Source organism: Macaca mulatta, chromosome 9 (genome assembly GCF_049350105.2).
Source record: "Macaca mulatta isolate MMU2019108-1 chromosome 9, T2T-MMU8v2.0, whole genome shotgun sequence".
Classification (NCBI taxonomy): Eukaryota; Metazoa; Chordata; class Mammalia; order Primates; family Cercopithecidae; genus Macaca; species Macaca mulatta.
The window spans coordinates 110,415,361-110,427,528 of NC_133414.1; the positions used below are offsets into that span (position 1 = coordinate 110,415,361).

Below are 12,168 nucleotides of genomic sequence, written 5' to 3' on the forward strand. Positions count from 1 at the left end.
TAAAAACAATAAAAAGATTGTCTGTGGCAGAATCTGCACTGTGGAATGAGAATTATATATGGTTTACTGTAAAGTAAACTCAGGCATAATTGTATGTTGTGAACTACAAATGCACAGTGGGATGCTGAGATTAATTTCCAATCACTCATCACCACGGATTGGTGAAAATCCCAGCCAAGTGTGGTGAAGGAAGTGTCTCTGTTTCTGCCCGGTTAGGAGGTATTGTCTGTGCGTTCGTTGCTGGTCTCATATCCCACCTTCCAGCTGCTGCTGCTCCACATCAGTTACTGCAGAGATGTTCAGTTTTTCATGCCAGGATTTCTCTGTCAGGATTTGTGTTAGTAATTGCAGAGACTTCATCAGGCTCTGTTTGCAATCATACATAACTCAGATTTTAAATTAAAAAGGTAAAAATGGAATAATTTGGAAAAACGTTCACAGAATATCAGAGTTATGAGGAGATATTTAACACGATCAAGTCCAGGAACAGCAAATAGTTTTCTATCCCACCTGCCAGCCCTATCAACACCGTGTCTAGGCCTTGCCTGTGAGAATGCAGTGATCATCTGGTGACGTTGGCCACAAGCAAGGGAGGAGAGGCAGCGTGGCCTGAACCACATACCTGCCCTCCTTGCAGAAAGGCAGGGATGTCCCATGGATGAAGGGAGGGCAGCCTTTGGGTTGAAAGTTTTTTAGGAAAATGGAAACTTAGTGGCAGAAATAGTGTTGAATTACTATTTGAAATAGTCAGAAATTACTAGTCAGAATTACTGTTGAAATAGTCAGAAATTACTATCAACTGACATTCAAAATCACTTTCAAACCAACAAGGCTAGTAGCAAACTGAAAAACAGGAGTGAGAATGCCTGGCCCAGACATGAATGGTGTGGGGCAAAACAGGGGTAGATCCAAATGGCAGTGAAACAATCAACTGCGACTCAAGCTGATTTCCAGCCTGCCAGTGTCAGCAGGTACAACGGTGGGGGGCTGGGGAGAAACCATCCGGCCTCCTCCTGCCTTGGACCAGGTGCGGCGAACTTTATGGACCAGACATGTTACAAGAATCTGGCTCTAAACAGATTTCCGCAAGCCCTCTCTCAACCCCAGCAGGAGGGAAGTTGCCACTCCCTGACAGCAAATCAAACTGGATCTTGGGACACAAAATGTTGGAGACGTTTAAAAAATTATAATTGAAAACACTGAAAGTTAGGCCAGCCACGGTGGCTCAGGCCTATAATCCCAGCACTTTGGGAGGCCGAAGGCGGATCACTTGAGGTCAGGAGTTTGAGACCAGCCTCACCAACATGGTGAAACGCTGTCTTTACTAAAAATACTAAATTTAGCCAGGCGTGGTGGCACACGCCTGTAGTCACAGCTACTTGGGAGCCTGAGGCAGGAGAATCACTTGAACCTGGGAGGTGGAGGTTGCAGCGAGCCACGATTGCACCACTGCACTCCAGCCTGGGCGACAGAGAGAGACTCCATCTCAAAAAATAAAATAAAATAAAAAATAAAAAAATTGAAATTCAAAGAAAAGGAGAGAACACTGTTTAACCATAAATAAATACATATGTGACCACAAAGAGTTACAATGTAAATTATTGTGCATTAATCAAAATAAACCAGTGGGGTAAAAAATGATAATGCAACTTGTAAGTTGCCTGACTCTCTAAGTTTTGCTGCTAGATGTAAAATATAACATTTCTAATTTAAAAATTCCAAGCTTAAAACTAAAATGTTCAATTATAAGGACTTTAAGTAAATAACATAATTATTATGAATGGAAAGGTTTAGAACAACATGGGGAAATGCTTGCTAGGATGTTAAGTGAAATCACAGTACTATAAACACAGGATGATCAAACTAAAGGAAAAAAGTGTTTCACTGGAAAAAGCATCTTTACCCTTTCTGGAGTAAGAAAGGGTTAATATTGTGTATTATATGCAGCTATATCATTATGTCTCTCTCTTTTGGTGTTTTTGTTTATCAGGCGCTCAGAAATATGAACAAAATTTGCACTCAGGAGCCGTAACCATGGATAATTTTTGTCTTTTGGCAGTTTTTATTACATCATTCCTTCCTGTTTATAGTAGCAATATTAGAAAAGAGATAAACAGAAGTAAAGTAAAATAACATTAATAATTCTCCCCTGGATAGATAACATTTGGCGCTTTCTTTCCAGACAATTCAATAAGCAGATAGACACATAAGTGCATTTATTTTATAAAACTGGGATCAGACTCTGCATCTGGTGAATATTTATAACCATTCGACCTGCCCTGGCTGGTGCCATCCCGGTCCCTGGGGACTTGTGCTCGCCTCTGGGTGGAAGTTGACAGGCAGGCAAATCACAGAGCTGCAGCCCAACCGAGTCTATATGTTGCCTCTATAAGATGTTAAAGGTAGAGCAAGGGAAGGTATAACCTGCTCAGTTTCTGCAGAGGCAGGCCCCTTCCCTTGTAATCTGATGAGCTCTTTGCTTTTATCTTTTGCTGTATTTTGCTTAAAGATACAGCAAAGGTCAGGACAGCCATTGGAGCTCTTGCCCTTGCCAGATGGTGTGTGGACAGCAAAATGTCAAGTGGCTCTGCTGGAAGCACTTGACCAGGAACAGGCAATCATCCTCCCAGCACCCTCAGGGACAAGGGGTGCCAGCCGGGCTCCCCTGCCCTCCTGTTGCATGACACGGTCTCTGATACTGGGTCACCCGCTCCATGCCCAAGCTGTGTCCCCTCCCAGGGGCACACTCTCTGATGCAACTATGGCAGGCATGGGGGAGACATGGCAAAGAGAAACCAGAGGATCTGCACTTTTCCCTGAGGCTTTTGCTCCCAACCAGCTGCAGAGAGAGTGTGAGAAGGAGAGTACCCAGGCCAGGCACAGGGAGCCACTGAGAGGCTCTGTATTTGTTTCCTGGGCTTTTATGACAAAGAACCACAAACTGGGTGGTTTAAATTTATTCTCCCACAGTTCTGGAGGCCAGAGGACCACAATCAAGGTTTTAGGGGAGCCACACTTCCTCTGAAACCTCTTGGGGGGTGTCAAGGGGATCTTTTCTTGCCTCTTCCATGGTCGCTCCAGACACCCTTGGCTTGTGGCAGCATCCCGCCCATATCCACCTCCACTTCACACGGCTGTCTTCTCCCTGTGTCTGTGTCTTCATAAGGCACTGTGTATGTGTGTGTGTGTGCACGCGTCCCAATTTCCCTCATTTTATAAGGACATGATCATATAGGATTAGGGCTCACCCTTAGGACTTCATCTTGACTCCATGTGCAAAGACCCTGTTTCCCAACAAGGTCACGTCGATTGGTACTGAGAGTTAAAACTTCAACATGTCTTTTTGGGGGACACAATTAGACCCTAACAAGCCCTATGAGGGGCCAAGAGGACCAATGCTGTTTCACTATGTCAGATGTATGTGGAGGGAGTGACTACGTAAGACAGACAAACTATTTTAAAATCCTACCTCTGCCCCCCTAACATACCTCTGCAGCCCTCAGAGAACCTTCCTTGGAGGATCCATGGCACCTGTAGCCTTGGAAAAGTCACTTGACTTCTTGGGACCTCTGTTTTCTCATTTATTAATTGAGCTAATGCAGTGACTCAAAGAGGGACCCGAGCATCATTCTGATGACTATGAAGTGACCCAAGCTTGCAAACCTTTCCTGTGGTTCCTCCAGGTGGGTCACAGAGGTGGCCCCCACACTTTACTTCTTATGTACAAGTAAAGGCTTTAACCCACAAAAATTTGGTATTCATAAGCTAAAATTAGTGTTCTTGGAGTTTACTGAGGACTCCAATTTGTTATTCTACACTATACTTTACATAGTTGGAATTTCCCCAAGTTTTGGAAGAATGCTATTTCATTAGCTCTTCAGTTGTTTTGAGCTGTCATGGTTTTCAACCGCTGTTACTCATACTTTATATTTATAAATTACTATTGGTTTTGTGCCCTTATTATCCATCGAGTCTGGTGAGAGTTTTGGGTTGTCCTAGAATGGGTAGTAATAAGTATTTACTTTGATAATTTTTGGCTTATAAAATTGTCCAATTTCTAGACATTATGTGTAAATGAATTGCGGTTGAATAATTCATCACTCATGTACCCCTACTGCTAAGGGAGGTATATACATGATCCCTTTATATTTTTCTTATATGGTGGTTTGCCCAGAGCTGAAAGGTTTGCCAGAAGGTAGAATTTTCAGTGCTAAAACTGGGAGAATCCTGAGCAAACTCGCACGGTTGGTCACCCTATTACAGAAGGACACTTCATTGGTGGCTTCCTTGCCTGTGAATTTGTGCTATTTTCGTCACTTTCGTCTTGCAATCAAGGTTAGCATAATAAAATTAGTAGGGTTATTTTGAGATCACGGGGCACTCATTTATAATATAAAATCAAGTGTACAATGGCAGATTTTTCTTTAACATAAACAGGAAGTGAACCTTGTATATTGCCTGCTCAGCAGGTTTACTGCAACATGTCTGTTTCCTCTGCAATCCTCTTCTCCTTCCCATAGGCCCCACCCCTGTAATTACCAAACTCAGGAGAGAGGGGGAGCTGGTGAGACATTGGTGTCCTTTGGCCCCACTCAAGTGAGTATAGTCAAAGAAGTTTAGGAACCCCTGGGTTAAGGACTCCTAGACTGCCCTACCCCTTACAGCTTGGGGCTGCAGATCCACCCTGACCTTGCTCAAGATTCTAAGCAAATGCAGAGTCAGAAGCAGCTCAGAAACTTCCCTGGAGGTCCTTCCTGAGAATTCCCTAACAGGCAGGCAGTTCCTCCTGCCCTAGGAAGATTTTGAGTATAGCCTCCTTTGCATAGTGTCCACTGTGAATTCTCTTATCTGGCTCCATTGCATAACAGGAAGGCAGGAGAGGAGGACAGAAAGCTGCTATTTATTTTCATGCTTATCTCCAGCTGTCAGAACTCCCATTAGGCGCTTTTTGCTTTGGGCTTAATTTACCTTAGTCCTCACAGCAATGCTGTGATGGATGACTGACCCTACCTTGCAGATCTGGAACCCGGCTGCCCTGACCTGGCTCACCTCGAGCCCTGGTCTCCCCTCCACACTCCCTCAGCCCCTGAAGTCCCAAGGAAACCAGGACTCCACTCACCTGAACAAAGGTCACTTGAAAACTGGGAAAGGGACAGAAGCTTTAAAAAGCCCAAACAAACAAACAAACAAGAGGTTGACAATTTAAAAATAAAACCAACACAAACTCAGCCTGGAATGGAAGCTCCTGATGGAGTCATCCTTAGAATTCATTGCCCCTAATTTGCCCCAAATCCTGGGTGACCCCTCCTCCACTGCTCGGACTGCTCTCAGGTATAGCTGCTTCACAGGGCACTGTGGGCCTGTAATAGATGACTAAGTCATCAGTGGGAGGCCTCTCTCCCTACATACCGTCTCTTTTTCTCAGCTCGGAGTGTCTTTTCTAACCTAAGAATGTCCTTGCTTTACATTTCCAGGGGGTTGTCCTTAACAGTTGGTAGGTAACCCTGTGGTGACCTGATTCCTGCTCAGCTGTAAGCTTTTTCTGTACCCTGGCGGGGGACAGACACTCAGAATTCCAGACAGGGTTAGTGGTGGGACTTCTATTTATTTAACTACTAATCCCACTTACGTGAAATTAATTTGCTCTCCCATTATAACTCACCTTGCTTCCTGCCCTGACCAGCTCCTGTAATTGACACCTGGCTGCTCCATTGTGCTCCTGCTTCCTGGGCTAAGGGGCAGCGGTTGGAAGCCAAGTCTTGGAGTGACTCACATTAGGAGGCTGCTCTATACAGAAGAGAGGTTTGCTCATTATAGAGTGAGGAGGGTTACTGCAAAAACAACAGTGGTGTTTTTTTCTTCTAATAACCAGTTCCCCTTTAGGCTAGCCCTTTCCGAGGAAGTTTGTGTACTATTATTAAACTTCTTCCCAACTCCAAATATGGGCTGCTCCAGTTTCTGCAGCGTGCAGATGAGTCTCTGGCTTCTGTAGTAGACACCCAGGCCCAGGTCCCCATCTGCCTCGGTCCTTGATGAGGTGCAGGTCATCCACAGTCCCAAAGCAGGCGCTCATGGTAGAGGTGTCCATGCTGCCCCAGGGGACAATACCGACAAGGTGTTACAAACACCTCCAGCCAAAAACAGGGGCTGCCACTAAAGCCTCCCAGATCCAGGTTTCATGGCCAGGATCCCTCTTCTGTCTATGGCAGAGGTGAATGAGGAGCTGTTTGCATTGAGGCTGCAGGGAGCACGGCACTATTATGGAGATGAGAAGGAGGCACGCTGGCCTCTGTTCATGGCCCTCCACTGAGCACCTGGGCTGGGCAGACAGAGGGGTGGGGTAGTCTGAAGATCTGACTCTAGCCTCCAAGTGAGAAACTCCCACCCCCAACTCACGTCCATCTCTCAACTGCTCATTTGAGTCCTTGGGAGAGGGCGAGGGGAGGTGGGGAAGTAGGGAGGAGGAAACCCAAGAGTTTGTACCCTGGTCTCTGCCGACACTGCAAATGTGGCCACTTACATAGGCTAACAGACTGGACGTCCTCCCATGTGTGTAAAATCCCCAATACCTCCTCCAGCAAACTTCACGTTGGCTGTAGAATGAAGGCCACCTTCTGCCCGGCATGGCGTCTGCAGCTTGACCCTCTTACCTGGCCTTATTCTCGCCTTTGCTCTTCACAATCCTCATCCCGTCCAACTGTGGCTCTGAACTCTCTGCCCATCCCTCCATCCCACCTTTGTCACATGGTGCCCAGAAGACCCTGAATGTCCACCTTATTCTTTTCACTCGTCATGTCTAGTGCATCCTTGATCCCACTCCAGCTCAGTCCCCTCTGCTGTGAGAAGTACTTCCTAACCCTTCCAATCAACAGGCAGCTTGTCTCTCCAAATTCCTCTAGTGTGCTCACACAGATTCATGCAGCCCTGGGGTTGTTAATAATTCTTATATGAGTGTTCTCTGTCGTCCTCCACTAGACTGTAAATGCTTTGCAACAAGGAACTGTTCCTTAACATTTGTGTCTAGCTCTACACAGGTGGCCAACAACTGATGGAACTTGATGAACCTACAACTTGTTGTCCACTAGGTGTGTCCAGAGTGTTGTTTCTTGCTTAGAGCATGATTTTTGCTGTCAGAAGGACCTCAGTTCAAATCTTGACTGTATCAGCTACCAGCCCTGTGACCTCAGGAAACTATTTAACCTAACTGTGTTTGTTTCCTCATCTGTAAAAGCAGAGATGTACAGTGATGGGCGCCCGGGGTTTATTGTAGATTTAAATGAAGTAACGCATGGGAAATTCTTGCTCAGTGCAGTGCCTGGCATGAAATCAGGGCTCACTAAATAGCAGCCATTATTATTATCGGGTTAGTTTTGGGGCTGGTGCCTCTGTTACAGTGAGTCTTAACAAACATCAAATTAATGGAGATAGATCCTGGTTTTAGGGGAGGCATCCTAGAGAGAATGTTGAAGTGAGTTTTGGAAATCCAACAAGGAGAGAAATCAGAAGTTAACCCAATTGCATTTCTCCCAACTTTTCAACAGCCTTCAGGCAGACTCATTTTTAGCTGATTCTCCAGATATTGCTAGAACTTTTCCCAGAGGCAGATGCACAGTGACTATGCAAACTCTGAAAAACAGTGCTTGTCACCTGAACTTGAACGTAACAAACAACCCCTGAGGAAGGTAGCTCCAATTACAGTCATGAAGTTGTGGGAGCCCTTTCAAGGTAGATTGATTTATCGGACCAGAAATACAGCTCAACATCCCACACACAGATTTCTGCCTTTGGCAAACTGCCCTGCCTGCTTCCTTCTCTCTTGCCCTGGCGTATTGATCTGTATGTGTGAGTTGGTGTAGTTTATTGTGTAGGGTTGTGTGTGTGCATTTGTGTGTGCCGTGGTCCCAGGATGGAAGCTCCCAGATTGGGAGCCCTCTCATTGAATGAGTCCAAAGCTTTAATTGAGGGAAACCTTGCTCCATTTCTTTTTGTGGTAGCTTTAATTTCATCCCCCTGCTTCAGGTGGGCATAGAATGTTCCAGAATGCCTCTCACTGTGTCTGATTCCTGCGCTTCTGAGTGTATGTAGTAGCATGTCATTGTATAAGGAAGGAAGGAAACTAGTTTTTGTTGTGTGCCTTGTGCCAGACAAAAAGAAATCACCATCTCCATGAGTCACATAAGAAACTGAGACTCAGAAGTATCAGGAACATGCCTAAAATCCATTGCTGGTAGAGCCAGGATCCAAACACAGGTGTGTCTGACTTGATGCCCTCTGTCATGGTGACTCCAGGCTTGGCCCTGCTGGGAGATGGATGCCCACTATGGGAGTGAAGTCCAACTCATAGGGTCATTTTGAATGGGAATACTTTGAAATCTAGGGCATAATTTCAATTCATATCATCGTATTTTGCATCCATCATGTACTTGGCTATGTGGCCTTCTCCCTTGTATTAGTTATTGACTGCTGTGTGACAAATTAGTCCAAACTTGGTGGCTTTGAACAACACACATTTATTACCTCACAGTTTCCATTGTTCAGGAATCCAGGTACAGCTGGACTCCCTGCTCAAGGTGTCACAAAGCTATACTCATAGTGCTGGCCAGGCTGTGTTCTCATCTGGAAGCTCAACTGGGGAAGCATCCATTTCCTTGCTCACATGTTGTTGGCAGCATCCGTTCTCTGAGGCAGAAGGTCTGAGAGCTTCAGTCAGCTGGAGTTTACTGAAGTTACTTGCCACATGGGGTTTTCAACACGGCTACCTGCCTACTCACAGCCAGCCAGGAACTGAGATTCCTGCATGATGATGCTATGTGTGGTATAATCATATACATCCTTTCACCTTTGTCACATTCTGTTGGTTAGAAGCAATTCACAGACCTCCCCCACCCTTGAGGGGAGGGGAGCACACAAGGGCATGGGCACCCGTAAGCAGGGGTCCTGAGTGGGGGTTCCTACAGGTCTGTCCACCACATTCTTCTTTCTCTTTCTCCTCTTCTCCTTCCTTACCTCTTTCTTCATTTTCCCTTCCAAGCCTAGCCTCAGACATAGGGCTTTGCCAATAAATATGAGCTTTAGAGCAATAATGTTGATAAGTGACATCACCATGTTCCAGGCACTAGTTTTTTTAACTTTCTATTGAAGCATAATATACATACAGAAAGCTGCAACATCCTAAGTGTAGAAATCAATGAATTCTTCAGAAACTGAACATGCCTATGTAACCATCACACAGATCAAACAGGTGGATCTACTGCTAGCAGCCTGAAGCCCTTCTCAGGCTTCCTTCTAGGAAGGAACACCCTCAATGGTGAACTTTTTTTTTTTTCAATATAGTGTCTTATTCTGTTGCCCAGGCTGGAATGCAGTGGTATAATCATAGCTCACTGTAGCCTCCAACTCCTGGGCTCAAGTGATCCTCCCTCCTCTGCCTCCCAAGTAGCTAGGACTACATGCATGCACTATGATGCCTGGCTATTTTTTTTTGTTTTATTTTAGAAATGAGGTCTTGCTACATTGCCCAGGCTGGTCTTGAACTCCTTGCCTTAAGCAATCCTCCCACCTCAGCCTCCCAAAGTGCTGGGATTACAAGTATGAGCCACTCTGCCCAGCCAAAGGTGATCTTTTAACAGTATAGGAACTATTAATTTAGCCTGATTCTGTACAATTTATAAGCAGAATCCTATAACATGTATTATTTCATGTCTGGTTTCTTTGACTCAACATAGTTTTGTTGCATGTGGTTCTATAGATTATTCATTCTCATTGCTGAATAGTAGTCCATCATATGAAGGTACCACAATTTACTTATTCCATTCCTCTGTCAGTGGGCATTGGGGTAGCTTTCTGGTTGGAGGTATTACAAGTAGTGCTGCCAGGAGCAGCCTAGTATGTATCTTTTGGTGAACGCCAGTAAGCATTTCTGCTGAGTATATCTGGGAGTGGGTGTGCTGGGTCACACAGTGTGCATATTTTGGTGAGCTGTGTTTATGTATATACAATCCTCACATCCCTCTGTGGGAGGCATCATCATCCCCTTTATACACGACAGCCTTCTGGGTCAGACCTACACTTTCTCCATGGGTCCTGAAAGATCAGACAGAAGGGAAGGCCGATAGCTGCAGTGCAGAAAGTGTAGGTTTCACCTATCTTTTCACTGTTGACAACCTTCTTTTTTTTTTTTTTTTTCTCCTTAAGAGACACATTGTCTTGAAGACTTCTGCATACCAATCAAATGGCCTTTGCTTAGTCTCATTTAATTCCTCTCGTGATTCTCTTATTAGTCAAAGACACATCTAGCCAGCTGCAAAGCTGCTGGTCTGACAACCTACATAACAGCATTGACTAGTTCCAGATAAAACCAGAGAAAGTTCAGGTTCAGGTTCACCTCGGTCACCTCCTTACAAGAACACAGGATTTCTGTTGGGCTGTGGAAACACGGAGAAGATGCCACTCTTTCCCTTTGTGATGTTGCAGGGACTTTAGGTGACTGAAGACCCCACGCCTCCACTGAGGATCTCTTAGACCCAGACCAGGTCTGAAGCGCTCTGACTTATGGCCAATCAATATTTATCAATGCATAAGCCATTCACACACCATTTGGACCAGGCCCAGGCCATCATTTTTAAACAAAGATTCAAAGTCCCATCCATTTACTTTGGGCTGGCTCTTATGCTAAGATAGGTTCTATGAAGGTAGTGAGGAACATTTTCCAAGCTGCTGCCAAGTGCTCAGAAAGACTTCAGCCTTCTGCTAGTAGCCTGTACTTTGGGGTATAGTTTGTTCTTTCCCATTTGTCTCTCTGTTTCTGTCTCTCCATTTCTGTCTTTCTCTCTGTCTCTGTCTTTCTCTGTGTGGGTATGTTTTATATAGTTAGTATATATAATGTATGTTTTATATAGTTAGTATATATAATGTATATTTACATATATATATGAGAGATCCATCTATCCATCTATCACCTATCAAAAAACTTAGGTCCCATTATATCTTACTTTTTATTAGCATATTTTTCCATGTGATACAAGTAGGTTCAAAAATGTAACTTTTAAAGTTATTGTCTGATATTCTATCATGTGCAGTTACCATGATTAATTTAACTAATTCTCTATTTTGGGTCATTTAGCCTGTTTCCAGTATTTTGCCATTGCAAACAATACTGCATGACTATCCTTCTACCTAAATCCTTAGGGACATTTCTGATATTTTCCTTCGGCGCAGTGATAAGATGCGGAATAACCCACAAAGCACACGGATGTTGGCTTTCGAGTCTCGTTATCAAATACAAATGTCTGCTGCTGTCAACGGCAGAGAAGAGTGTCTTTTTTACCCACACCAGTAATTTTCTGTACAAATATTTTTTCTCAATTTTATAGGTAAAGCATGATCATTTGGTTTTCATTGCAGGTAATGGATTCCTGGTGAGCTTAAATATTTTTTCAGGTTTGCTGTCCATTTGCGTTTCTCCTTGCTTTGCATTTTGCATTCCTTTTTCTCATGTCATGTGTCTCCACTCCCCCACAGAATGACATCCTGTGCTCAGCAGGTCTCTTCCCCCTCATTCCAGACATCAGGGTAGGAGTATTACGGAGGTCCCACAGAAGAACTTGGCGACTGTCACCTGCCTTGCAAATCGAACATATGTTAGAAAGATGCACGCTCACAAGACCCACAGCCGGCTTGGTCAGCCACATCTGTCATTCCTCCCACCAGGAAAGCCGAATTCCTCCCAGAGCTGTAAACCTCACATCTCACTGAATCTCTGGACACCATCACCCAGGGGCTGCGAGATCAGGAGGGCCCGCTGGTAACGACTTAACCAGCTGAGGTTCCAGTGCACTTCAGGGGTTTACAGGACTGTGCCTCGAAGGAAGTGTTCCCTGCTGCTTTGGGAAAACGGGCAATTGTAAATCAGGTAACAATGAGGCCCTGACTTATTTATCCTTCTACAGGTTTTACATACTAGGGCCAGCAAGGGACACATTTGCCCAGCTCATGGCTGATTTGCAGAGTCAGCACTTTAGGTAAGACCAGCCCGCCTTGCTCAGCGGGACGGCATGTGCTGGGGGCTTCGAGGAACCAACGCACCCTGTGGTGCTGAGGCCTTATCTTGTCTCTTGGTCTGGACCAAATGCCATCTTTCAGAGACATGAGATACAGAATGGGAAGTCA

The 12,168-nt window shown here is 44.9% G+C and overlaps 1 protein-coding gene across 7 annotated transcripts in view; it reads right to left on the minus strand.

The window, feature by feature from the left end:
* Positions 1-11,254: 11,254 nt before the first annotated feature.
* Positions 11,255-12,168, minus strand: part of PYROXD2 (pyridine nucleotide-disulphide oxidoreductase domain 2) — a 35,390-nt gene continuing 34,476 nt past the window's right edge. For 5 of the 7 annotated variants that reach the window (XR_013397747.1, XR_013397745.1, XR_013397734.1 and 2 more), the window contains one exon: positions 11,255-11,617. The gene's annotated coding sequence lies outside the window, so the exon portion shown is untranslated. Of the gene's footprint in view, positions 11,622-12,168 lie in introns of all 7 variants that reach the window. The other 2 variants (XR_013397746.1, XR_013397733.1) reach the window with 1 other exon arrangement.